Below are 27,928 nucleotides of genomic sequence, written 5' to 3'. Positions count from 1 at the left end.
CGCCGGGTTTTGAACACAGATCAGAATGTAGTCTTGGTGTAAAGAAGCAGCAGTCTTTCCCTTCCCAGTCCTGTGCATTGTCTGAAAGCCTTAAGTGCTCCTGAGTAAGGAGCTGGCTTTTTGTAGTCTTATGGATAATGGCCCCGTTCAAATCAAGTATCCATTTTTAATGCACAAAAGGAAAAGAAGAAGGTAGTCGAGAATGCAGCTTGCTTAAAGTTCTGCCATGAAACAGCAAAGTTTGAAGCTCTGTTTCAAGATGATTTAGCAAACACAGGACTGAAGGGCCTGAACACTGGGCAGCTTTGCACAAGTAAGCAGGCATCCACCACTAAATGCACTGGTGCTGCAGATAGGGTCCATGTTCATCTCCACCTGCTAGCACAAGTCACGGTATTGCTTGATTGCTGGAGGTTTGTGTAGCTACCATTCACAACCATATGCCATAGTAACTCCAGAACAACCTATAGATTTAAATGCTAATGAGTACAGCATATGCTAAACGATAAACCTACCAAGGAAAGCAGACCTAAAGCAATGTGTAGAGGCAGATACAGGCAGTAAAAATTGAAACATTTCCCATGTGAATATTAAAAAAATACAACTATGGGTTAAAAACTGTAGAAGTCTTAATGGTCTGCAGAAGGTCTCCCTTCCATGATAACGCTGTACTTATCACCAGGCTCTGGTTATCTAGCCAACAACAGATGGATTAACAATGGAGGTCTTGCTTTTATCAGTTCTTTTCATCGGGCAATAACTGCGTTGTTTAGGGCTGATTTTGTGCACTGGAGCAACACACTACTGAGTGTGCTGCTCTACTGGCACCACTCAGGGTCATCCATGTAACGAAGGGATCTCAGCCTGCAGAACCCCAGTTAAAGTTGCCTCCCACCAATCCACCACATGCTAAAACCCAGAAAATCGCTTAATTAATGTACTGAATGCAAACAGCACTCTTGTCTGCACTATGGGTAGCTGGAAACACCCTCCATACATGAGCAACAATGCCTTGTCCTTTAACAACGTGGCCTAGATTTTATCTGTCCCTTTCTGTCAAGAGGGATCACTGGGAGCCCATGTGCACACACCCCTTGTAAATTTTCCTATTTCACTGTACAGAAAATATTTCTGGTTAATTATTTGGGTTGTCTCATTTATTATATTCCCTACTTCTAGAGAGGATCATGCATATGTTTAATGCATGAATAGTTCCAGGGCGGTCAATGGGAAAATTTATGTGTTTCAAGTTAAGAGTGTGCATACATCTTTACAAAGTCAGACTGGACTTTGCATCTGTGCCCAAAGCTTTTCTCCAGCTGCGTCTGCCTGCACATACCTGGCTGCACCAGGTCCCTAACACTAGTCCATTATTCCTCCAACTGGAAAGTTGAAATTCACCATTTACTGTACGATCGCGGTCTATGGCTGCAGTCCTCTTTCCTGTTTCCGTCCCAAAATACTCAGAACGTGGGGCATGAAGCAGTGAGCATGGTGGCTGGGAAGCAGCCTGCACATGCAGCCGTGCTGCTGCTGCTGTCCTGCAGCACAGCCCCGGGCCTGCAGCGGGACCCCCAGCTCACAGGTAGCAGGTTGTGATGACCTGCACTCGCTTCCATCTCATTCTGGCTCGGAATATGTGATCTGCACCCCAGATAAAAAGTAGCCATGGTTTTCCTCTCCTGGTTTCATTTTCTCCACTGCAGAGCATGGGCCAGTCTAAGACTCCGTAGAGCAGAAAAGCCAGTTCAATGTAAAAGTGTAGCTGCTGCCTACGTCATATTAAGCTATCAAGTAAGAACATTTTTGCTCGGCCATCACATTCCCTCCCATTCTTGCACAAGCCAGGAGGAGTCTCCTGCGGTTACAGCCAGGGAATGGGAGATGAGCACTGAGCTGCTCTTGGCTCAGCTCATCCTTTTGTTTGTGTTGGACACATGGTGACACTCCCCTCCTCAGATCCCAGAGCCTGCAAGCCATTTGTTTGCATTTAGGACCAGACAAGGCAGTGCTTTCCTACCAGCACACACCAGGTGCTGCCCTGCTGACAAAGCAGCCGTCTGTCCTTCTGCTTTGGCTTTGCTGCTTTGAGTCCCGTGGCTCCCACTCGAATCTGGATAATTTTTTTGTTCAAACTGACTTTTCTTGCACTTCTGGAGAAATGCAACGTCAAATTTTCCAGCCTATTGCTACTGAGCCATCTCTACTGCCAGTTTGGCAACCAAAACACCCAGTCCTGAGCCCTGCTGGGCCCTACCAGAGCCACGTGGCTGCATGGATCTGCTTGCACAGAGCAGCCTGCGAGAGCGGTGCCTCTATTTGTCATGCTTTGGTAATAAATCAATCCCTTCCCTTCGCTAGAGGTTAGTCAGCAAACTCTTACTCATGCGTTTCTCACACAGCGAGTCACTTCCTGGTAGTATCTGTGTGAACGTTTCTGCGTCCTTCAGGGGAAGCAGATAGATGAAGATGGTTTTCAAGAGATGCCATTTCTCTTGTAAACCCACACAGCCAACAAATACCTCATTTTTCTACTTACGGTGAACCGCTGTTGGGCATTCCATCAGTGGAGTGTCCCACGCACCTTGGGGCAGCAGAGAACTCACTCAGAATGGTTAAGGTTGGAAAAGACCACTAAGATCACCTAATCCAACTGCCATCACCACCATGCCCACTAACTCATGTCCCTCGGCGCCACACCTGTACATTTCTGCATGTCCTCCATGCAATTGGAATCGCTGAGCCCCAGCGTGGTCTGGTGTGGGGGCAGTGGTGGGAGGTCCCCTGGGCACCACTCCTTCAGCAGTGCCGGTGATCCCCTGTGAAACCCTCCGCCCTTCGCTTCGCCATCCTGTCCGTCGTGGAACATTTTCTGCCTGTGAATTGATGTGTCTCATTATTGGGTAAGCGGTATGAACAGCATTACAGCCTGCAGTGCACCTCCAGTGCTCAGATTTGGGATTTGAAATGGACCAAGCAGGCATGAAGGTTTCCAAAGGGCACCGCACCCAGTGTAGGCTTGGGGTGATGTAGGTGACTGAGTGGTTTTATGCCTAAAATGACAGCAAGGTCCATGGTAGTCATTTAGGGTGAAAAAGTATAGTTTATTAATTAAGAAAGGGGGGGAAAAGGCCCCTTCTAGGCCAGATCATAGTTTTTAGGCTGCCATCCAATGTCAGGAAGCATTCCTCTCCCCATCCAGGCTATGGGGTTATTTAATATTTTCTGGTTGATTCTGTATCTGGAATAACTATCTTAAATGATTGGTTTTGGCCTGAGAAACTGTTTGCTTACCTGGCACCTGAACTCCAGTGATAAACTTTAATGTCCTTCTCTGAGTACGCCCCCAGCAGATGGAGGAGGCTCAGCACAGCCCCACTCACTATAAATCTGACCTAAAAAAAAATAAATCAAAATCAGATGTTGCTCATTATCTCTTCCAATTTCTATCTATCCGTCAACATCCAAAAATTTTAAAAGCTCTGCTTAAGCATGTCTCCATCCCACTGATGGAATATCCTTTAATATTTTATAGTTCTGACTTGCACTTCTAAAAGTCCTAATTAATCTCACTAGATAAAAACTGACACAAAATGGCACAAGTGAGAATAGCTCCGTCCTTCCTTCCAGAAATCGTGTGCCAGTTCATCTTGGAGCATGCAATGATTTACTGTAATAGTTTTGGGCTTGTAATGGGGCCAATAACTGGCATCTGGAAACTGAGAGGCTCTTTCCCAATGGATGCCATTCGCATACAGTTATTTAATTAATTAACAGCTCCACGAGCATAAGCCAGTAGAGGGTTTATTAAAGGGTTGAGATTTCTTTTTTTTTTTTTTTTCATTTCTTAAATATCTTCCAAAGTAAGAACATACGCTGCACGCTGCTTGGAGAGAGCCTGAGGTTGCAACCTGTTTATCTTGTGACTGATTTTCAAGTTCCACCTTAACCCGCTGCCCTCTGCTGGGCCGCAGCGCTCAGCGGGAGCCATCGCATTCTACCTGCATGCGCTCATTCCTGCACGAGGAGCCAAACCCCTGCGAGGCCGTTCCCAGACGTGACATGGGATGCACTTCCACCCGCTCGCCTCCCTGCTGGGAAAAAAAAAAAAAGAAAGAAGGGAAAAAAAACCCATAAATATAAATAAATGGTGGCTGCACTCAATAAATGGATGGTTGGGCTGGCTGATCGTAAGTGCTCTTTCCAACTGTAATGATTCGATGATGAAATAAAGGTGGGGGAGCTCGTGTGGAATAAGTGAAGTGTCAGTGGGAAAATGAGCCCTGCCAGATGCTGGAAGGGAGTTGGTCGAATTTGTAAAAAGCATTTGAGAGCCCAGTCCCATGTGAAATGTGGAAAAGCTATCAAGGGCCATGCAGCAAATGAAGATGGGTTTGGTCTGGTTACAGAGCCAAAGGGTTTTGCTTCCCAAACCGTGAGGATTCCTACAGCTTAGGTGCAGTTAAATGCAAACAGCATCATGGTGTAGGACTGAGGCAGGGCAAAGGGCACATCCGTAAGTCTCCAACCTTCTGCTTCCCCTGCCTGGGCACACAGTGCAGGCAGCTCTGGCTTGGTGCCATCCAGCAGGTGACACTGAATCACAGAACCGTTACGGTTGGAAAAGACACTAAGATCATCTAATCTAACCGTCTGCCTTCCACCTCTAAGCCACATCCCTCAGTATCACATCTACCCTTTCCTTAAACCAGAGCAGACACAAATCTGGAGAACCTCCAGCAGGATGGTGCTGCTATTGTAGCCGTCGCTGTCTAAAGTAAGCAGTGCTAACAGCACGGCGCTAGATCCCTGGTGCTGGGCCTCAATATATAGGACATGTCAAAAGTTACATAATCCTTGATGCAAAATCTTTTTCTCCAACTAATGCGTGGTGTCGTTCCCCCTCCTGCTCTCCCTCCCTCCAACCCCCTTGGCTGTGAGGCTTTGGAAAAATGGCAGTGCCCTGGAGCCCATCACCTCAAGGCCTTCAGCTGGAGCCTCCTCCTCGTGATCCATTACAGCTCAGCCAGGGGCTGTCAGACACCCAGCAGGAGCCCAGCAAGAGTGAGGTTTGATACCCTTGTGAGGAACTGTCAGGTTCGCTCTGCTGAGATGTCAGATGTAGATGAGCAAAAAGGCATCTTTTTAACTTTGATGCTTCTGCTTCTGCCTATGTAGAGCCTCGGGCCTGGCGATCCTGAGAAGTTTGGCACTAAGTTCACCCCCAACCCTCTGAAATTGCTCTTCAGCCCAAAAGCCCTGAAGTGAGCAGTCTGTCAGGGCTCACGGGCCATGGCAAGGGCTGAGTGGCCAGCTCACCTCCTCACAGGTGGCAGTGGTGGTCACTGCTGCCCCGCGGCCACCACAGGGTGTGTAGAAGAGGTGATTCCGCCCTTAGGCAACTCCCAATGGTGGGAGTGGTCTCCAGGAAGGTGCCACAGCCTGTAGGCCATGTAGGGTCATCCCAGCCAACTTCACGTATCTAGGAGCTGGATACATAGATGTCTCACACAGGCAGCAGAGAAACAGGCATTTCCTGTCCTGAAAGGAGACAAGCATCTCGCTGGAGTTACTTTCCCTCTCCAGTGACTGTGCATGGAGCCTGAGGTGACTAACACAGTCTTTGAAGTCCAACAGTTCAACATCTAAATCACAGCAGTTGAGTTCCCCCTCTCCTTCCTCCACCCCTTTCCCATCTTTCCTTTCTATCCCAGTAAACCACCCATGATGCCACAGCTCTCTAACAAGAAGATGTGGGAGCACCCCAATCCCCTGCAAAGGAACCAAGAGAAGTTGAGATATGTTTTTCTTTCCCACCTCATGATAATAGACAAGGCCGACCACAACCCTGTTCTTCACATAGATGCTGTAGACACCTATCTTCTATGAAAAACCATTAAAAAAAATGATAATAATTCATATGATAATGAATACCCTGTGGGTACTTTGTGCTTTTGTGGAAAGCAAAGCAGCTGTAACCTGGCTTAACTGGCTGCTTTGTTTTGCTGGCTTGTACTGCTCTGGTACTCCAACAAGTATACACTCTAAAGGTGATATCGGCTTAATGCCACTCATCTTCCAAATGTTAACAGTATCCACGAGCTCGTTGTATTCATAACCTCAAGTTTCTTGTTATTGTCCTTGTAGATAAGCGATCCCAAGGTGGAGTGAAGGTTGGGTACATATCCTGGGAACTAGTGAAACACCTCAAACATTTTGCAACCAAACCAAACAGCAGGAAATCCGAAACACCCACACCTAAAGCTACACTAAAAATCCAAGGAGGCTAAGAATTGAAAGTGCAGTCCGGAACAAATACATTCCCTAACACATTTTATTTCATGAGACACAAATCCATATTCTGTCCTAAGTCTCAAGCAATGTTTTGGGCTGTTACAGCCATAGATTTTGACTTTTGCAACGTCACCGATGAGTCCAGGATGCAGTGTGGGACCTCACCTTCCTACCTCCACATCCAACCTCCCCGACCCTCCTTCCATTTCTTTCCCAAGTTCGCAATGCACTGAATTGCTGGGAATATGAGAAGGTCCTTTGATGCTTTTCTGAAGAAGAAAACCCAATTCACAGCCTGAGAACTTCCTGGGATGGTGCAATGCTCTGTTTGCAGCAGTGCTGCTGGAGAATCAGCGAGTATCCTTAAACCATGCAGCAGAACTTTCACTGGACATATGCTGTGTAATGTAAAAACACTCAAAGGATTAACAGCTATCAGTGGATATATCTCTAGCTGTGCACATACGGCAAATCTACAAAGAAGGGATTAGAGATACGCGATACGAACCTGCGAGGGGAAAAAATACAGAGCAGCCAAAAATTGAATCATAAGACAAAGTTATTCATGTATTCATAGGATTTTATGCAGACTGTTGTGTTACATGATGGCCTGTTTGTATTGCAGCAATATGTAGAGATCCTGCAATAAGAGATCAGTCACCAGATGCTGCGTTTTGTACACACTGATCCTGAAAAAGAGCTATTTCTTGCAAGTGCACCCACATGACTGTGCTGTGGACATGCAGAATCCAATCCCAGGCTTTAGCCCAAAATAATCATTCAAACAAAAACCATCCTAATTCTTCCAACGTTTGTTTATAAAGTAGAACACACTTATTATTATGTAATTTAACAAGCCCCATGCGTTCCCTAGCAGCTTGCCTACATTGCCCTCCTGTCTAGAAAGTTGCTCCTCGTCTCAATTTTCCCAGCCACAAATGCAGCTGCTTCCTTCTTTCGCTGTCCTGCAGCAGCCGTGGGGAAAGACGCATCACTCTCCTCCTCACAATAAACTTCAACGTATCACAAGATTTTTATCATCGCTTCTTTAGACTCCGCTGTTCCCAGACTAAACAAACAATCCTTTCAACATTTCCTCCTAGGTCGTTCTTTCTATGCCTCGGATATTTCCAGCATCTCTCTCCTGGACTCTCTCCAGTTTCTCTACATTTTTCTTACAGTGCGGTGCCCAGAACTGGACACTGTATTCCAGCTGAGGCCTTACCGGTGCCAAGTGGAGTAGAATAATTATCTCCTATGTCTTAGGTTGCAGCCACACATCCTGTTCTGGCTGCAGCTGAGCTGGGTGAAAAGTTTATTTCTTCTCGCCCGCTCCAGCTGCTTATCACCAGCCCCAGCTGCCATCTCTCCCCTCCCAGGTCAGCCAACCCCTCCTCGGCACGGTGACAGTCAGCAGTGCAGACTGCAGGCCTCCTCTCCAATCTAATGCACCCAGCTAAGGCCGAGGTGTGTGTGAAGAAGCCAAAGCCTCAGGTGGGAGGAGGTGACAAAGTAAGGGGATTGTGGTGAGCAGCTTTCGACAGAAAAGTCCCACCCTGCCTTTGTGTTCAGCTCCCAGCCCACCTGCAGCCCCAGTCCCAGCTCGTGATGCTGCTGCCCACCAGGAGGTCCCCTTCTGGCATTTCTCCTCCCAGAACACAGCAGTTTGCACTTCATCACCATGCTGTTTTTATAGTGTTTTTTTCCAATTATCAGTGCCGTTTCAAATGCACATTTTATTGTCCTGAGCAAGACCACCCAAACTGAGATTATTTTATGAGCACATTCACTGCTGTGACAGCCAAAGTGACTCTGAAAAGGCTGAAAGCTGAAATGCCATCCTGGTGGCAATACCTTCACTCCTGACACTGACAGTTTTTCACCCACTTCTGCAACCACCTTAGAGAGATAATATTTTCTTATCTATCTGCTCTCAGCATTGCACAGAACAGGGTCACGAGGCTGACTAGTGTCACAGTGCAAAATTCTAATTCCTTCCTCCATTTAATGTTGGTGGAGAAAGCCCAGCAGCCCATCCAGCACACGCTCATGCTGGTAGGAGCAATACCACCCAACAATGTGGAGATACTCTATTGATTAGGCCGGAGCTGAGTAGTTTTTTTCTTACTCTATGGCTCCTGCAGAGACGTGGTGGAGAAGTGAACTGACTGCTGACCAGTCCTGCAGATCCTCTGCTCCCCTGCAGAAGTGGTTCATGCTTCAAGGAATGAAGACTTAGGAAAACCATGCTAAGATACCTTGATCACAAAACACCTAGCACCAGCCGAGGACTGTTGTGAGTGCCCCATCCCTGGAGGTGCTCAAGGCCATGTTAGATCACCTGGGCCCTGATCTGGTGGGGGGCAGCCCTGTCCATAGCAGGGAGGTTGGAACTGGATGGTCTTTAAGGCCTCCAACCTAAGCCATCTATGATTCTATGGCTTGGGACATATCTGTGCCTCCAGATATGTGAGACATTCCAGGAGCCAACCTTGAGAACCGCCCTCCTACACCTCACATCTAGGTGGAGTTACGCTCATTTTGGTTCACTGCCTTCAGCTCTGTCTGCCTGCATCCCACCTTTTGCGTAGACATCCTTTCCCTGTCCATCCTCACTCCCTATTTTTCCCCTTTCTCCTCCCTTTTCCATTTTCTCCCATGGAAACGTTGCTCCACCATTGTGCTTCCTGCTTTCCCAGGCCCTCCCATCCCATTCTCCAGGTCTCCCCTTGGCTCCTCTGCAGCCTCTGTGCCGTGTGCCCGCACCGCTCTGTCCGGGCACAGCTGCACAGCTCTACTTTCACCATGAATCCCGCCCGTTTCCTCAGGCTCTTTGGGAGTGGAGGTAGGTGCTGAGAGCTGATGGCAGGATGAAGTAATAGGAGTAGAGCCGAGGTGACGTTCTTGTTCTGTCTTGAACACAGACTGCCAATCACGCCATAATAGATGGTGGTTCTAGGCAGGGAACAGCTTTTCAGCTCACCAAAATTAGACCATTAAATGGAATTTCCTCTATGGGCTAATCAGGATCCGAACCCGTTTCTTTGGAGATAAAAGGCACGGCTCAGTCTCCCGATCCGCGAGGTCATCTGGCACACAAATCCATTTTCATTTGAAATGTTTTTATGCTAGGGATTATTTTTTTTCCCAATCTGCTTGTTAGCGCCTTGTGCCTCAACCGGAGCTGTGAAGTGACTTTTTCTCACTAGAGGCTAAATAAAGTACTGTACTGTTTTTACAAATGCCCCGAGCCGTGCCAGCAGGCTGGCTCTGAAAGGAGCTGGCAGCACACAGGCCTCGGCTCTGTTCTGTGTCACGGAAGTGAGCCCGGGGACGCGGCCAGTGCCTCCCCACACCGCGGTGCCACCAATTGCCGCGCAGGTGATGTCATGGGATGGCAACAGTGCTTCCCTGCCGCCCCCCAGCTCTGCCGGCTCCCACCTTCAGGGTATTCGCCTCACTCTGCTCCGTGTACTGTAATAACTAAGTCAACTGGAAAAAATATTGAAGAAAAGGCTGAGGAAAAACAGAGCGTAGGGGCAGCTGGAGCCAGCAAAGGAGGCACACTGAGAGCTATAAAGAAGCTTTGTGCAGCAGCTCCTCTCAACTTCGGGATATTTCGTTCCACAGGAGTTGGAGAAGATGGGTAATAAGCTGCCCTTTATTTTAAGGGATATCCCTTGTAGTCTCAGCTGCATGAAGATCAGTCTTTGGGTATGTAGAAACAGTGCTAACAGTATCTCCCTTTCAAAACCTCCTGCTGCTCACTCCGTTGGATGGCCTTGGTCCAGCCAGAGGGGAAAAAAGCCTTCCATCCCCAAACAGCCATCCATCTGGAGGAACAGAGGTGATGAAAAGAGCTTGCATGTGACAAAGTGAAGTAGTAATGTGCAGAGAGACGCATTACCCCAGTGCTCAGGTGCTGCTAGCACTCAAGGTGAGGAACACATCCCATGCCCCCACCCCAGGAGCCCACACTGTGCCCGGCACAAGGAGCCAGCAGCACCCACAGCCAATGCCCGGGAAGGTGAGGGTCTGCAGAGGCTGTTGTTGTGCCTGGAGCCTGGATATATGGACAGAAGCACTTACAGTGTGGGCCTGCAGAGATGGCTGCAGAGTGCACACCGTGAGCCGAGACCTCCAACTGGCTGCTCGCAATCCAAAAGTGTGCACCTATTTGCAAATCAGTTTTGTGTTCTTGTGGATCAATATTCATAGTGTCGCTGATGTGTATGCACAAATTCAAATTGGTTTTGTGCCACTGCGAATTAGTATTTGTAATGCTGATGACACCTATCCAGTTTTTATGTTGTATAGCCGGCGGGTGTGAGCTGAGCACTGAGGAAGGGCAGGAGGAAGCAGCAGTCTCACAGGCATTGAGCAGAACAACCCAAGGACCAATGTATTAACTTGATCAAAAAGAAAAAAAACCAACCAAACAAGCTTAAAGTGTCTCTTGGACAGCAATTCCAAATAAAATTGCCTTGAATGTATCACAAGGGAAGACTGCTCAAAGTGCTCTGTAGTGTTGGGCGAGCCAGCAAACGTTCACACTTCCTCCTAACCACAGTCACCTGCAAGCAGTTAGCGAACATTTCGCTCCTCTCATTGTCCCACTGTTCTGTTCCACCTCCTTTACAAAGCTGGCTTCAAGTCACCGCTCAAGGCTGATGTGACAGATGAAGAGCACCAAGATGCCGGGCTGCTGGTGAGGGATGCTGCGGGGAGCAGCGCTCCAGTGGGGGAGCCCAGGTTGCCCCCGTGCAGCCAGGAGGAACCAGGGGACTTCTCTCTGCCTGGCATCTTCATCTTCATCATCTTCATCTCTATCTCCGTCTTGCCTGATAGTCTAATCATGCACAAAGAGCTGAGTATTTCATACGCACATGAGTAGTGATATGGAACTTTTCTCTTGTAGACCTCCCTCTTCCTTTCCAGCCACCAGAAAGAAAATTGTGGAGACAAAAGCTAGACATGAGAGCATAAGCGGCAAAACTGGCCTGGAACAAACACAGGCTGAAAAATGGACAAAACCCCACTGCAGGAGGATGGGAGAGCAAAACAAGTGGAGAGAAAGAGGAAAGCAAGCAGAACTGACTGTGTTTAGAACAGGGGTTTGCTGGTTTGCTCATACAACATCAGCAATGACATCATGTTTGTCTGCAGGCTGAACTGGGCGACCTCACATGTCCCTGCCAGCATCTTGGGCAGCAGATACTACTTCACTGTGCACGAGGAAACACCTGACCCTGCTTCCTTCTGACACCGAGCCACACAGTGCTGCCTGTGGGCAGGAGAAGCAATTCATGCACCGACTGGTATTTCTGGAAGGTGCTCGGTGTTATCTGTGCTCCTGATCCTCTGGATTTAGGCGTCTTATTTCAGGGCTGCCAAGGGGAGTGCTGCCTGACCGCTGTCGTCAGCCCCGAGGGGACCTCCTGGTCAGCTGGAAGGTGCTCACAGCAGCACAGAATGCCAGAATCAAGGAGTCAGAGTCACAGAAACCCCGAGTGGCTGAAGCCAGCAGGAGCCTCTGCTCCTACCCAGCCCCACTTCCTGATGGCTCCTGGGTATCTCCAAGGAGAAGAGGCAAAATCCCTTCCCTCTCTTTCAGAGCCTTCTGGACACATGCTCAGGAAGCAGGAAAGTCCTACAGCGGGCTCTGCTCAACCTGGTGCCTCTGCTTATTGCTTAGCATGGTGAGCTGGGCTGGGTTTGGCAGCAAAGAGAAGAGCTTCCAAAACTGGGGACAGCCCTGGGGTAAGGGCTGGAGCTTCAGGGAGAGAAGCAAATGCAAATGCAGCATTTAACAGCCGTTAAATCCCACCAACACTGCCTCCATCCAGAAAAGCAGTGCAGCTTTTTGATTCACTTGTGGTAAAGGAAGAGTGGTTGTATAAGGAGGAACCTGGCTTGTCCTGCTGGAGTCAGTCACCTAATTTTAGCTATTGCAATGACTAATGGGGATCTAAATTAGGTGGTCTTTATCCCAAGCTCAGTTCCTTAACCCAGCTTCCTTGGTATAAGGTGACTGTTGCAATTAACAGCACTGTGACTAATCAGATAATAACAGTTTCAGGTTGTGCTGCACAGGCTTTACAACTATTTCAAAATGTCACAGAGCATCGCACTGCATTGCTTTTCCACGCAGCTGATGAACAGCATCCTCCAGCTCTGCATACCACATATGTCTGCCAGCGGTGTTCATTCAACATCAATACCATTCCCCCATTTACAGATGCTGTCTCCTTCCCCCTTTCAGGATGCAATGACCACACAGTGCTGCCCAGTCCCCAGAGTAGCTGGTATTCAGCAGAATACAATATCCTTTCTTTGCTATTTTGTATTGCTCCTTTTGTATTGCCATCTTGGGAAGACATGGGAGTAGGGACCGCCAGCAGAAACTCAGCAAGAGCCTCCTTACCTCCGTTCTGGCCCTCCCAGTCCAGATTGCCTGTGTTTACCTCCCTTCCCGGAGGGAAATGGAGCATAACATGCACTTTCCTAATGTAATTTTGGCCAGCAGCTATTGCTTGAAAGCTTTATGGTGGTCTGACATTAAAAAATTATAAATCTGTAAAAAAAAAGTCACACTTTTCTAGAACACAGTCACACATTATATCCTGCCTTGATAGGAAGAAACTGTACCAGCATCCTTCAGCACATATGTAGGGATGTCAAAGAAAAAGCATCATTTTCAAAAGAAATTCCTGGCTGCTAATAAAAAGTTTACTATCTGATCCTTTGTATATCAATATGGTGATTCAAGGCTGTCTCTGTTGCAATACATAAATGCGTCCAGTGTTCCTTTGTGCAACAGCTACTTGGCTTACCCTGCTAAGACAGGACTTCCAATGTTTGTGACCAGGTGGAAAATGTCCAGAAATAAAAGCCCAGTGCCAGCGTGCCCAGTTTTCACAGACAGACAAGGGGAACTAGGAAGGAAGCTGTTCTTAATTGGGCTACCTTCAGAGAAAACGTTTCTGGCTGAATTCGTATTTGTTAATCAAAGGTCAGCAGGCAAATCTACTTCCCTATTTTAAAAGTCTAATGAAATCCAAACCCAAAAAGCCATCTCTCTTTTTTTGTTGTTGTTATCATTTCATCTGTAATAACCAGTAAGTCCATCAGCAGAATTTGGTGGGATGGGAATGAGAGTTTGTTCTCATAAATCAAATGGACTTCACAAAGTAAATCTTAGCACTAGTTTGGCAGGCAGCACGTGGCCCTGAGATCTGGCTATCCCTCACAGATACTCAGTGTTTCAGTGATGTTTATTCACTGGAGGAGCCTTTCTACCATCATCTGTTTCTGTGCAAACCTGTCGAGTTGGTTCATGTGGTCAAAAGGAAGTACTGAGATCTTCAGCTCCTTGAAAAGAAATCAGGAGTAGAAATGGTGGTTGCTGGATGTTTTCCTTCTGCATCTGAATGGATCAGCGCAGAAGAAGGAGCAGGTGGAAAAACAAAGGCCGTTGTGAACGCAGACGTTGCAGCTATGCTCCCATTGCACATCCTTGGGAAAGCCCATGCTGAAACACTGCACTGTGCTGAGATCCTTGAAAAATTGTTTTGGTTGTGGCATGCAGCAAACATCTATTCATTAAAGTCTTGCAATTGTGACCCAGCCCTTCATCTTGCACAAGATCTATAAAAAAAGGCTGAGTGACTGTAAATGTGTCCCTTGAAGCAAATTATGGAAGACATTATAGGAAGACTGGTTTCCAGCCAGCTTTTCCAGCGTAATGAATCCCTTTCAAGGATGTGTGAAAGCTCCATCAAGACCAACGGTGAATATCCCTGGACTCATCTATTAAGATTTTATAAGGAGTCCTGACCATTGTGTTCTTTTCTTCTATTTTCAGAAAGCAGCAAGAAAATAATGTGAAATGGGACTACTTGTGTTCAAACACTCTGCACTGTGATAACAGACCAGGCTGATTCATGAGCAGTCAGCAAAGGGCTCCAGGACAGATTCCACTGTATCAAGATAGCAATCAGCATGCAAATTACTGCAATTTGTATGCTGCCCATTCTGGAAGAGATCAAATATATATATACATATATATGTGTGTGTATGCGTGTGTGTGTGTGTGTATTTCACAGTGAAAATCAATTCATTTCATTAACACACAGACCTGGACTGTCTGTGTTTTCCTACAGGCATCAGCGATACATAAATACGGAACTGAGAATGCTCACAGTTAAGAAGACTTTGCTCAGATCATAAACACAAGGCACCTATGGGTACCTTACGTTTATGATATTTCTTGCAGCAAAATGACTTCAAGCTACAGATTTACTGTTATCAACTGGCGACACATTCTCTGTTTCTCCATTAGAGAGAAAACAAAAGGACAATCTCTAGTGTTTTTCTACATTTTGTGCAGAAAATAGTTGGCTCTTTCAACAGACTATTGCTTCAGCCACTGCTGCCTGGGAAGGATGAGTAGAGGAAGTGAGGGAGAGAAATTATGAACGACATGGAGGGATGCTTCGGAGGGCAGTAAATGGGAACCAGAGGCATGCTATATGCAGCAAGGAAGAAGCAATGGGGAAACGTGGTAAAAAAAGAGAACGAGATACAACACGCGGCCCAAAAGGATGGGAAATGAAAGAATTAAAAAAAAAAAAAAAGAAGTTTTAGCTGAAAAGTTCATTGTGGATTCTTTACTCGTGTGCCCTTCCACTCTACTAGGAGGAAGAATAGGTGTGCTTGAACATCGGCTTTTCATTTTGGCTGTAGCACAAGTCACAGGGCACAGCAGAGTTAACAAAATACTACATGCTCCAGTGCATGTCAGGTCAACACACCCTGCTGGACATCACCAGCTTCATTCCTGCAGCTGCTTCTGCATGCTTGTTTGTAAAGTGCTACGTAACACTAATTGTTCTCATTCGAACAGATGAGCACAAACAGGTGTCACCACACAGAGCAGAGATTGCACACATCCTGAAACAGATGCCATTACGTGTAACAGATAACTGTACAGTGCTGTGAGCTGACTCTTGACAGATCTGCTTACTTGAGGTGCTCATGTCTTCAATAAAGTCCACCAGAAGCATCCTGCCCCAGTGTACATTAATGACGACATGGGAGAGCCATCCTTTCAACCAGATTGTAAATCCAAGCCATGGATTCTAAGCATTTCCCTATTTTATTGTTTTACAGACTACAGGCAGAGAAAAATTAATTCCCCGTGTAATTCCATTGAAATCTAGAATATTAGCTGAGGGACTGCATTTATTTAAGATTGTACCAATATTTATGAGATGAATTTAGGCCCAGAATGTGTTGGCTGATGGCCCTTTATTGGGAGACAAACTGGACTGCTGTACTGGGAAGACTTCCCAGCCATTGGGAATGACAGTGGGGAGGGAGGAGGAGGACAGAGAAAAGGGCAGAACAGAGTGTTGAGACCACAGTAATTAATGCTTAGGAGGCAGAAGAGGAGATAAACTCACAGAATGACAATTCCAGCATTTTAATTTATATGTGGTGGAATTTCAAAGTCCAATTGATGGTTTGAAAGCTGCTTTATCTACCCAGAGCTGCACTGCAATGAGTTTATACCCTTACCCAGAGCTGCACTGCAACGAGTTTATACCCTTACCCAGAGCTGCACTGCAACGAGTTTATACCCCTCTCATTATTTAAAAAACCAACTAGCATTACATCGTCCTGCAGCAGAAGTCCTGCCACTGACTGATGTGGAAGAAAGAACAACACTGTGGAAAAATCTTTTCAATTTGACTCATATAAGATCTAAGAAATACATCTGACTGATACCAGAACAGCAGGAGCCTGCACAGATGAGAATAAGAAACATTTCAGTTCAGTTGAGGGCTGATGATTTGGGCATACTTGAAAGTAATCAGAGATAATAGAGCTCGAAGGAAACAAAGAGAAGATTATGAAGAGAGAGAGAGGGCGTGAAGAGAAAGTTCAGTCTCCTCTTCACAGAAACTAACACAAGACAGAAGCAGACCCTTCCAACAGCTTGCACTTCCTGAGATAAATTCTCAATCCACATTTTTAAGTTATTTAAAAGGCCGAATAAAATACTTCTTGCAAGACAGAGATCTACCACAGATCTTTAGCATATTAATAAACAATCTGACTCCACAGCCTTAAATAAGGTGGGTCATGATGCAAAACAAGCAAACACCTGAAACAACACGAAGAAACAACACAAAACCAGCTGAATATTTCTGACCTGTAGATTAAAACCTGTGCTTGGTACTTCTGGAGCTTCTGAAGCCATCTCAACCATTTTAGATGCTGTGTTTACCAGCGTTTCCATTTGGTTGGTTGTTGTGCTCCTTTGTTCCAGGACTGGCAAGGCAGAGTGTTTCTCATTTCTTGCTGGATCACTGCAATAAGCATTATCAAATACAACTCCCTCCAGCCCAGGCAGCGTGGGGCTGAACCCAGGCAAGCTGCGTACCAAACTAAATGAGAAAACGTACGTCTGATAAGAGAATTTTCACTCTAGGTATAATAACTACTACGCTTCTCTGGGAAATGCAACATATTGTGGCACTGTATTCAGATACTTTTTTTTTTTTTTCGAGCTCTATTGCCATCCCCAGATGTTCAAAAACTACAGTTTGGCCCTCGAAATCATAAGTCTGTCTGTAAAATGATAAATGTGGAGATCTTTTACTTTGCTTCCTGGTTTTTGAGCTGTTAGGGTGCACCTGGGTCACATTTGCAAGCTTTCTACTCTAACCATTAGGACGAGAAACCGACTTTAATTTAAAGGAAAAGGAAAGCTGAGCTTCTAACCTCATTACACAACTCTAGTAGCTGGAGTGTAAGTGAAACATCAAACATCACAAGATTTGAGATAAAATCATGAGTGCTGACAACATCAATTTAGAGTAGGAGGTGGGATAGCAGGGGAAACTCAGGGCACATGGCTTCACTTGTTATCTTAATGTTTTTATAGGCTGCCTACTTTTATCTTTAATCAGAAGTTTTCAGTGGCAGTTCTTTCTTCATATACCTGTGCGTGACATTAAAAGGTCACTTCTGCATTAATACCTGACGCTGTCTGCTAACTGCATCTCTCCATCAGAGCCAACATGAAAAGGTAGGTGTACACCAACGGTACACCCAGAGCTAACATCACAGCCCAGGGGTATTGTGGAAGCACAGGTCACAAGTGCACAGCTGAAATGGTGCTGAGAGGGATTCCAGTCCCCCGTTGTGTGTGTGTGTGAGGAATGCGGGATATTTCCCATGGCTGTAATATTTACTGCCTGATTGAAGAATATTTTATTGAAAATTTGCCTGTAAAGGTCAACATTCTTTGTGACTTCTAAGCACATGCTTACACGGCATCGTTTGCTGTATCTTTTATGTCTCAGAGTTGTCTCAGTGAAGAATAACATGGAAAACTAGAGTCTACATATAGGTAAACCTGTCAGTAGAATATATTAGCTGTAATTAAGCCAAGTAATATAAGGATCGTTATGATTACAGATCAACAAACTGGCCAGATCCAGAATTCAGATCAGCCATAAATAATGCCAGCACAGTCATCTGTTCCTTCACTATTACAGTTAGCTTCCAAATTATGCTTTTCTTCTGATCTGACTTTGAGAAATGAACATTTTCCAGTGCCAGGGCACCGTGTACCCAGCAGTCCCCCCATCTGCATGCAGTGTGTGCTCAGGGGTAGGTCCCGTGGTCACCCCCTTGCTGCCATCAGCTTGACTTGTGGCTGACCTGCAGAATGCCAGCAAGGAGGCGGCTCCAGCATCATGACTGTTCCTGCTCTGCTATGATGAACCTGTGGTTTAAAGCAGGAGCAAAGCACGGTTCCAACAGCCAGATCATTTCTGCTGCTTTGCACAGCTCCAGTGGTACAAGGCAAGCCAAGCATACGAGTGAATTTCATGGTGGTGAGCCAAAGTTTTTAAGTGACGTAATGCTGATATTATACATCACCAAGACATTAAATGGGCTCCAATCCACCTTGTGAGACCACGTTCTTTAGATCACGGGTGGTTGTGTTGCTCAAAAGGAGGAGCACAATCCATGTGAACTGCAAGGAGCAGAGAGTTCGCATCTGTCCTCGTCACCCCTGGGCTGGCTCACCCAGCAGCACACTTTTCATTCCACTTCTCACTGTTCGGCCACACAATTGGTGTGCTCATGTGGAGCTGTAGCTGCACTCTGAACAATAACCAGCACTGGGACAGGAGAGGAAGGCAGGGTTAACCAGATTTATCCCTCAAAACATTACCAAGTCAGGAACTTCAAGACAGGTGTATATGCAGAGAAATGCAGAATTCAGAGACCCCAACAGCCTCAAGTTGGCTCTGAAGTGCTACAGAGCCAGGTGACACTCACCGGAGTAACAGAATCTTACAGTTCATAGTCCACATTTGGTAAAAAGCCGTCTTTAAAGATAAATTAGCTTTTAAAATGTTTCAGTATATTTTTGCTCCACATACTGCTACAGGAACAGGGTTTGACTTTCATCCTCACACAGGTGAGTTGGCGTTCAGCAGAATTTGGCAGATTCCACCTTTCTGTAAAGCCCTACTGCAGAGGTCAAAGAAGGAAATGCACTGTCATCACTGCCTCCTTTCTTGGGGGAGCACTGAGGTGAGCCCTCTGGATTTAAAATCTTACCACAGAGAAAGAAAACAAGATTGGCTAACCACAGTGACTTGACTCAAAGAGTTAGAAACACTGACATAAGGCAAGCATTCCTGAAAATCTAAAGTCAGAGTTCTGCCTACATTTTAAATAAATAGCGATCCAAAAATCTAGGGCAAGAAAACTCCATAGGCATCTCAGAATTTTACTTGAGCCAACATCAATCTTCCTTCTTTTCAGACAAGCTGGTAAATCAGCAGCACTAGATCAGTCAGAGCAGCTGAATGCAAACGCTGAGGAGACAGACAGAATTTGTACTGTGTATATGAATTACTGAGATAAAGGAAAACCACTCATAAAGTTACATCTTGAATAAACATGAACACTTTGCAAGAGTACTCTGTGAGGAGGAAATACTACAGTCCAAATCTTGTGAGATGCCTCTGATTAAATGTACAATCAAGTGGGAAAGGGACCTTGCTATCTCTGCACTTCAGATCCCTGCATTTGAAGCTCCCAGTCCACGCAGGGGACCGGTTTCCAGCCCTGCAGTAAGACCTTCAAGTTTGCCACATCTGTAGGAACAGAATGTCTGAGTGCTTAAGAGATACCCTGAACACACCCCCACCGAAAGCACACATTGAGATGTGAACAAAGAAAACAGTGTACAGGAACATTCACCAGATTTGGAGAACCAGGTAAGGAAACGATGCCTTTATTCTCCTGCAGCACAGATAGGTTCTGTGAGGCCTGACTCTGCTCCATCAGTGAGCAGGCTGTGAGCATTCGTGGCCAGGATCCACCCTCCCCATACAATGATTCTGATTCAGGTTTTCTCGAGGAGCGCCCAGAGATGCAAACTTGAACTGTCCTTAATGCAGAATTCACAACAGATCTCCCTCCTTTCTACTCCGGTAAAGCAAAGGGCATCTCAACTCAACTGGGGGAAAAAGCTGAAGAAGAGTGTAGCAAGAGGATAAGAAGGACGTGAGATTACTCATCCTTTTCCTTGGGACTTGTTTAGTCTCCTTGCACAATATCATGCAGTAGAAATGGGACAGATCTATTAGATTAGTGAGTATATCTTACTCAAAGAGCGGGATTAATATCTTCCCACAGCCGTCCACAATGAAGAATGCTTCAGTTGCCAAAATAATCCTGTGCAGAACAGCGAAATCCACAGGTGGCAAACAACTCAGTGGATTTGCTTTCTAGGGTGCTTAATAACTGCACATATTTAACACCAGCACCATTCTCTCAGACAAACCAAGGCATTCTTCTCCCTGGTGCCCTCCTGCCTGCTGGCCAAAGCAGTGGGAGCCCGGAGTTCTGCCCCAAAGGCTGTGCCTGTGCTACCAACTGGTGGCTTGATCTTTGCCAAGACATTTTTGGAGGAATTATAAAAATCCCTCTCACAGAAGGGAATTAGATGTGGTACTTAGGCAAAACAGACATTCCATTTATAAATGTAATTACTTTTGCTATTCCATCTAGAAAAATAATTTAGTAGCGAGGGATAAAACGGAGAAAATTATGTATGTGTTGACACTTACAGTATAAATAGGAAACAGATCTGGATGAAACTAAGTGGAAAATGAAAAACACACCAAAAATGTGTGAGGTCAGCACAGGAGGGGATAACCACTCCAGGACATCCCTCCCAAAGCACAGCCCCTCGTTTTGCTTGTCTGGATTTTAGCGTGAGCGTTTGACAATAAATGCAAAAGCTTCCTTTGAATCTATCAGCAAGTTCTTTTCTTTTGACTGCTGACCTTGAGCACTGCAAAGCAGGCACTGTTCTGCGGTGCAGCACAGGGCACAGGGACGTGGCTTGCACATATTCCCTTTGCTTTGGTGTACTATAGTGTGAGTTAGGGAAGAAAGGAGTGAATACACCTTTCAAACTCTACATGGAGCGACTGCATGCACTGTTATCACCTAAAGAAAGATTCTGACCCCATCTCTGCTATTCAGTACATTTATTTCTTTCACTCAGGCTGCTTGTATGGGTATGGCCATAGGTGCACATCTTCTGCATTAGATCTGTGATGAATATTTTTATCTAGCACCTTCATTCTTAAAGATATTAATGATTTACCACATATGGTGCGCTATATTTTTATAAGATACCATGGTGATTAATGCCATGTGAGAACTTACATAGAAGGGAACGGAATAACAGAAATGTCCTCCCAACAGACAACAGGGCTTCAGTGTTTCCAGTGAAAGCATCTCACCCTCACGATTTTACACTGCGTATCAGAACTGTATGAGTTCCATAACAGAAGATTGCAATGTACTTGACAATGTTGCAGAGAGAATGAGAAACCTTATGTTTAATTTCTCTGTAGCTTTAATTAGGGCTCTCAGATCAATTGTGCAAGGACTGATTGATTATTCTAGCTCTTTTGATCATACTGATTTATTACTTCAATTTAAGAAGGCAGAAGAAAAGAAAACAAGCACAGGTATCCCCTTGTTTACATATATATATGTGTATATATACATGTCTATCTCACCGTGTTTCTGGTAGGAAAAGATTCAAGCTCCAAACATCCTTGCAAATTTGCCCAATCAATAACCATGTCCACGTACAAAATCTACTCAGTGAATCAATATGTTACTGGGAAAGTAATCACATTTTACTCACCCATTCAAACACAGCGAAAGCCTGGAGACACTGCAAGGCTGCTCTAAATGAAGGCATTACTGCTGGGCATGCTGCAGGCTGCTCAAGCATGCCTACAGCCCTGTTTTTTAAACAGCTATCCTTACCCACTTGGATTAGGACTGCCACTGGCAGAGCAGCTACCCTCTGTATTAATGGATCCAAAGCAAGGATGTTTGGAAGTTCAGCAGACCAGGAAAGCTGGGGGTTGTTCCTGAGCACTAGCACATACAAAGCAGTGAGCTTAGGGGCTGCTGGAAAGAGTCAGGGTGACATCGACGAGGTACAAAGGGTCTGAACCTGAAGTTCTGGCTTCAAATAGGGAGAGAGGATATGGGGGTCTGAAAGCCAGGCCGTGCAGGGGAGATCGTCCACTTCTCCAGGCCCAGAGCTGCGGGGAGCACCAGGAGGGCTACAAGGAACACAAGAAGATGAGCATTAGCAATCCCCCATTCATCTCCCTCAAAGCAGTGCATTAGAGGTTAAATAAATAATGAAAAACAAACAAACAAACAAACAAAAAACACTTGAGGAAAGGCAGTTTCTGAAAACTGGTCACTAGTAAAGAAAGGCAGCCAGGCCCATAGGGATGCTCTCCTTGCCTAAGGAGGAAATGGGATTACGGTGGTAATGTTTGCTGCACTGTAATTAAGGTGGTGTTGGGACTTTCATTAAAATGTGTGTTTTTGTTGAGGGGCTATGGCTCGGGGACAGGTTCTGCTTGAGGCTGAAATATAACAACTTTGTTCTCAGCCAGAAAACGCACACACAGTCTTTATTACACATGTAATTTAGAACCTGAGTTTAGTCTTGACAGTGGAGGTTCTACTGTTGTTTCCCTATTGGTATATGGGTAACTGGTTTAAAGCATTAGATATTAAAGGAAGCAAATTAATTCATCCTGGCTTGACCTCATGTAGGTGACATGTTCCCATAAACCAGCTGTAATTAACTTCAAAACTCAAAGGCCGAGTTCTGCTGGTCTTACTCAGACACACAGCTTTCTCAAAGTAAACAGCTGCAGACAGGATTGGGCTCCCAGCATCCACCTGATCGCAGTTCTAGGCACCCGTCTCTCCTACATTACAGTTCCTTTAAAAGTAAGGGACAGGGATCCCTGACAAACCAAATCCAAATTCCTCATACAGCGCTCCAGACCTCGCATCAGGAACCACGACGGCAGGCACTCAGTGCTGTATGAAACAGAGACAGTTCTAGTCACAAAAAGGTTGCACTGAACGCACACGAACAAATCATTTTCCCTGCTTGGTGGCCAAGTTCCTATTCATTTAATCTGCATGACAAAGTGCTGCCCTCACAGCGATAGCTCTGTGCCTTTCCTCTCAGGTGCACGCAGCGTGCTGGTGTCCTGTGTGCTTGCTGCTAGTGGCTGTGGGCTTTTCCCAGCCTGCACGTACCTGTGATGCTGCCAGCATCCAGCCCAAGGGATGTCCTGCTTTCAGCTGCTAATTGGATTTTACTCCAACCATTGGCAATCTGCATTTCTGGATTAAAAAACCAGACTCACACAACTAGCAGTATTTCCCACAAGTTTCTCTCTCGCCCACCCTCCACCACCGATATGTCAAAACTAAAATTCAGAGTATAAATGATGATAAAATTTCAGGTTTGTGAAGCTGTAAGCAATGCACAGTTGCCACAAATGAGACAAACAGTGAAGATGGAGCAGACTGAAGTTCATACGCAACTTGGAGGTGCCTGAGGAGCGTCACAGAGATGCTAACAAAACACATCGCTATGTGACAAGAACAAAGTAAAGAAGCTGCAAGTTTAGGAAGGATTTCAGCTTTTCTGCCATTGCTGAAGAGCAGAACAAACAAAATATGAAGTCGTGGTCTTGGGTGAAGTTATTTATGCACCACTGCAGTGCAGGCAGCTGCGATTCCTTGTACAGAAACTTAATCTGATATGAGTACCTATTTTCTGATTTAATTTAAATTACTTGGAAGAAGTTAATCTGCACAAAGCCAGAAGTTGCAGAATGAGTGAGCCCGCACGAGGGTTAGAGTATAACCACTAGTCTTAAACTCACACTTTGGCATGCACAAAAAGAACAGCTTCTTATGAAGATAAAAGTCTCCACGTGTAATAACTCGATACATAGACGAGCCCTGGGGGCTTGCATCTCAAGCACTTAACATTTTTGGCCCCATCTTAGTGGATGAAATAGGTGTGTTTCTCAGTCACGTTACCCCAGTCAAAGTAGCTTAATGCAATGAAAAAGCCTCAGGCTTTGGCGAGAGTAAGGTGTAAAGGTGTGATGATAGCACATACATCACAGTGTGGGCAAGGCTGCCTGTAACACCACTGAACTAATGAAGTTAAAGCAGGCAGGGCGTGGGGAGCCTCAGCTTCAACATGGCTTTACACACTGCACTTTGCCACTGTCACACCAAGGATCTGTTCTGGCACACAGCTTGCCTGCTTTCTGAGCAGCTGACCACAGCTGACCACAGTCCTGCACTGAGCTGATGCTGACCACAGTGCAAAACGGAATGATTGTTAAACCATCAGAGCTTGGAATTGATGTCATAAAAGAGAAAGTGTTTGGATCCCATTCCAGGTAAGATCCAGAATGATCTTATTCCTTACTATTTGTTGCACAGACTCTTTTAGTTGTACAACAGTGTGAGTGGAATTTACATAACATGCAGGTTTACATACCAGTTGTGACTTTCCTTTAATGATTTCCAAACCAAGATCCTTCTCCTTAGGTAGCTGGTTTAAGACAATGTGCTGTCTTCGACTTGTTCTGTTATTACACATGAAAACATCACTGCTTGTCGTTGAGCACACTGGGACAACCTAAGATGCCTTTAAGTCAGAACCATAATCATGCCTCGTTTCATCAGTACTGCAAGGGTCTCACACTTCAGGAACAAAACCAAGAACATGGAAATGTTTATTTCAAGAACAGAATCGCAGCTGAAAGCTTTAAAACTACCTGCCCAAAAAAGTAGAAAAAAGAAAAAATAAGAGACAAGAGACGTCAGTTTCATCCGAGTTAGTCTGCAGTGAGCTGGAGGATCTCTTCACATTCAGTAAATCAGGGGACGTGTTCATTCAGTATTATGTCTTTGTTATAAAAATGTCTATTTTCCAGGCAGAGATAATTTACGATAGCTGGTAGTGTGGTATAAACTTAACATTTTTCCTGACAAAGCTGTTCAATGTCCTTAATCAACAAAGCTCCCCCACCGTGGATTTACGTGTGGTGCCACCGCTCCCCCAGGCCTGTCCCCCTGCCTTCACCGAGCGCCATAAATAACGCCAGCAAACACAGATTCCACCTCCGGGCTCCAGCTCACCGTGCTCCTTCAGTCCTTCACACCTTCGATTGCCACAGCAATGGCAGCAGCAGCTCACAGAGCAGACCTGCCCAGCTTTGTCCTGACACGCCGCGAGACAGTGGGTGTCAGCGTAACTAATGGACAGCAGCCCCTCACCGTACTCTCGCCCTAGAGCACGCTGGCTGTCCTGCCTCCAGGAGGATCTGGTGTTGTGACAACTGCACAGAAACACAGTTAATGTAAGAAACTTAAAGCTTCTTTTAGTTTTAGGAAAGCAAGAGAAAAAGGTTAACACTGTTAAACATACATCTGCTTTTGCAAATGAAAGCTCCAAAGCTCAACCACGTACGTCGGTCTGAAGGCGTTAAACAGCTGTGGATGAACCACGCGCGTCCAAGCGAACCCAGAGATTGCACTGAACGTATTCCAGCTGCGGGCTGTGGCAGCCATCCCTCACACACCTAGCAGTCGATCTGGGCCCACAGCACGCTCACGTGCCCAAGCTCAAATCAATTTGCACATGCATAGCAGCTCTGACACATCCTCGATCCGTCGGAGCCGCCGCGCATGTGCAGCAGATCCGCACAGCCACCACTTCAGGGGACGGCCTTTCTTTACCCGAGCAGATGGCAACCTGGCGACTCCTGCAAATGCCACACCGATGCTCCTGCTGTGCAGGGGCTGCGGCCCTTCCCTTCCTGATCCCGGCCCTTCCCTTCCAGCCAGGCCTGGGTCGGTGCAGCATTAAACGTTTTCAGCCACGTTAAGATAACTGAATCAACAAAACCCGGTGGCTCTTTCTTACGCACCAAGCAACGTGTAAACATCTAAGTTCCGTATCTGCAGCCTACTACGCCACTGTAGTAACTTAAAGACTTTGCCATACAAACGCTGAGCTCAGTGTATTTATTCAATTAGCAGAAATTAACCCATTTTCAGCAACGGGGCCAAGGAAGTCACAGCAGCAACCCAGCTGCTGTCTGCACCGCTGGGAAATGGGATGACTCCACAGAGCCGAGAAAATCCACCACCTTTATCTGAGCGTACGAATATGACAGTATCACAGAGATCTCATTTAATTACCCAGGGAATGAACCAACAAAGTCTTTTTGTTATGAAACAGTTCCCAGGAAGACAGGCCAGCAAAAGCCGTATTTGCCACAGCATGTCATTTTTCATCCGGGATTTCTGAAGCCGACAAGCTTGGTGAGGAAGCACAGAGCGAGGTCCGGATTGCTGTGTGTTCGCTTTTACGTCCAGAAAGAAAAAACATGAGCTCTTCTTCAGGCCGTGCTACCAACCGGGCAGCAAACCCGGCACGGCATGGGGAGAACAACCCAGCGAAGGGCCTCGCAGCTCCACGCGCGTTAACGGGAGCCCTGCCGCCGTCCTTCCACGCGGCCTCCGGAGTCCGGCGAAGTTGCCACGCGAGGAGCTCAGCCCCGCGCACCCCACGTCGCGTCCCAGCGGCCTCGCTCTTCCCCACGCGCGTGGGGCAAAGCGACCGAAGGAGAAGCGATCCGGGCAGGCCCGGCCGGGGCCCCGCGACGGCAGCGGGCGGCTCGAGGGCGGGGGCAGGGCGGTGCCCGGGGGGGGGAGGGGGGGAAGCCCAGGGCCGGACTTTGCTTCGTGCCCGTGCCTCTGCCTCTCCCCACCCCTCCCCCTGCCACCGCTCCCCTTAGGAGCCGGAGTCCCTCCCGGCCTCCGGGCCACGTTAAATCCCGTGTAATGAGGCTTAACCCCGCCCCGAGGCGCGGCGCGGCCGGTCGGGCAGGCAGCCAGCGAGGCCCCTGCCCGGGGAGCCCCCCCCTACCCCTCCCAGCCGCCCCGAGCGGCCGCAGCTGTTCCAGCCGGAGTTGCTGGAAAGCGGCCACAGCTCCCCAGACTTTGTCTCCCCCGCTCAGCGCTGAACTCTGCTCCCTCCCCTCCTCCCCTCCCCGGGGGCGGCCGCGGCTCCTCTGCTCGACGGCGGTGGGGATGGAGGCGAGGGGGGAGGGGAGGACTCGGGGGCTCCTCGCTTTGTACCCGCGAGGAAAATAAAACACGCAGAACAAAAAGGAATAAGGTCGAGGGCGGGGAGAGGGTGAGGAGCGAACGAGCGCCCGCCCCGTCCCGTTCCGTCCCGGCCCCGCTCCGCGCTTTCCCCTCAGCCCGCGGCTGAGCGCGGCGCGGCGGTGTCTGCGCTGGGACGGGCGGGGCGGGCAGGCGCAGTGTGGGGCCGCGGCAGGGGGAGGGCGGCGGGCGGGCGCTGTGTCTGCGCCGCACTGCCAGGGGGGGAAGGGAAGGGAAGGCGGGGGGTTACGCACCAGGGCAGAGCCGGGATCCCTTCTCCACCCCGCAAGCCCGAGGGGAGGGGAAGAGAGAAGAGAGGAGGAGGAGGAGGAGGGGGGTGGGAGCGTTCTCCTCCTCTTTCCTCCTCCCCCTTTTTCACCCTTCCTCCTCCTCCTTCTTTCCCCAAAGTTAAACTTCCTGCTCCCGGCCCGGCTGGGAAGGGGACGCGCAGCCCGGCCGGACTCAGCCCTCGACACACACACGCACGCACAACAGCTGGAGCTGTCAAAACTTCCTCCGCTCGACCTCGGCTCCCATCGCCTCCTCCGCCGCCGCCGCCGCTCCTCCTCCGCCCCCGGGGGCTCAGCGCGGGGGGAGGGCGCGGGGGCAGCGTACAATGAAGCGGCGGCCGCCGCAGCCGGGCAGCACCGGAGCAGCCAACATCTCCCGGGGCCTCTGAGAGGGGGAAGCCCCACAGCAGCGCCTCGCACGCCGCCTCCCCCCCCCCCCCCGGACCCCGACGAGCCGAGGACGGGGCGTTATTGTGTGCGAGACCCTTCGTGCCTCCGCGCTCTTCTCTTCGCACCCCCCTTCTCCCTCTCTCCCCCCCCCCCACCCCCACCCCCCCGGTTCCTCCCTCCCCTCCTCCTCCCCGCTCTCCCCATGCTGCTCCCCCTGCTACCTGCGCTGGTCGGCGGCGGCTGAGGCCAGCGATGCGAGGCGGAGGTGGAGGAGGCGGAGGTGAGGAGGAGAGGAGCCGCGGGAGCAGGAG

The 27,928-nt window shown here is 47.6% G+C and overlaps 1 protein-coding gene and 1 long non-coding RNA gene across 2 annotated transcripts in view; one reads left to right on the top strand and one right to left on the bottom strand.

Annotated features, from left to right (window-relative positions):
- Positions 1-2,450: 2,450 nt before the first annotated feature.
- Positions 2,451-27,928, bottom strand: LOC136053948 (uncharacterized). The gene is made up of 3 exons (XR_010622694.1): positions 27,839-27,928; positions 3,295-4,094; positions 2,451-2,876 (listed from the first exon to the last, which is right to left on the bottom strand). It is a non-coding gene; the product is annotated as an uncharacterized LOC136053948 (long non-coding RNA).
- KMT2C (lysine methyltransferase 2C) overlaps positions 27,844-27,928 on the top strand; it is a 179,690-nt gene continuing 179,605 nt past the window's right edge. Inside the window, exon 1 of the mRNA XM_065744912.1 lies at positions 27,844-27,897. The gene's annotated coding sequence lies outside the window, so the exon portion shown is untranslated. The remainder of the gene's footprint in view (positions 27,898-27,928) is intronic.

This window comes from Cyrtonyx montezumae, unplaced genomic scaffold (assembly GCF_038088225.1).
Source record: "Cyrtonyx montezumae isolate F1298 unplaced genomic scaffold, pur_monq_1.0 scaffold_32, whole genome shotgun sequence".
Classification (NCBI taxonomy): domain Eukaryota; kingdom Metazoa; phylum Chordata; class Aves; order Galliformes; family Odontophoridae; genus Cyrtonyx; species Cyrtonyx montezumae.
This window is presented reverse-complemented; position numbering and strand designations above follow the sequence as displayed.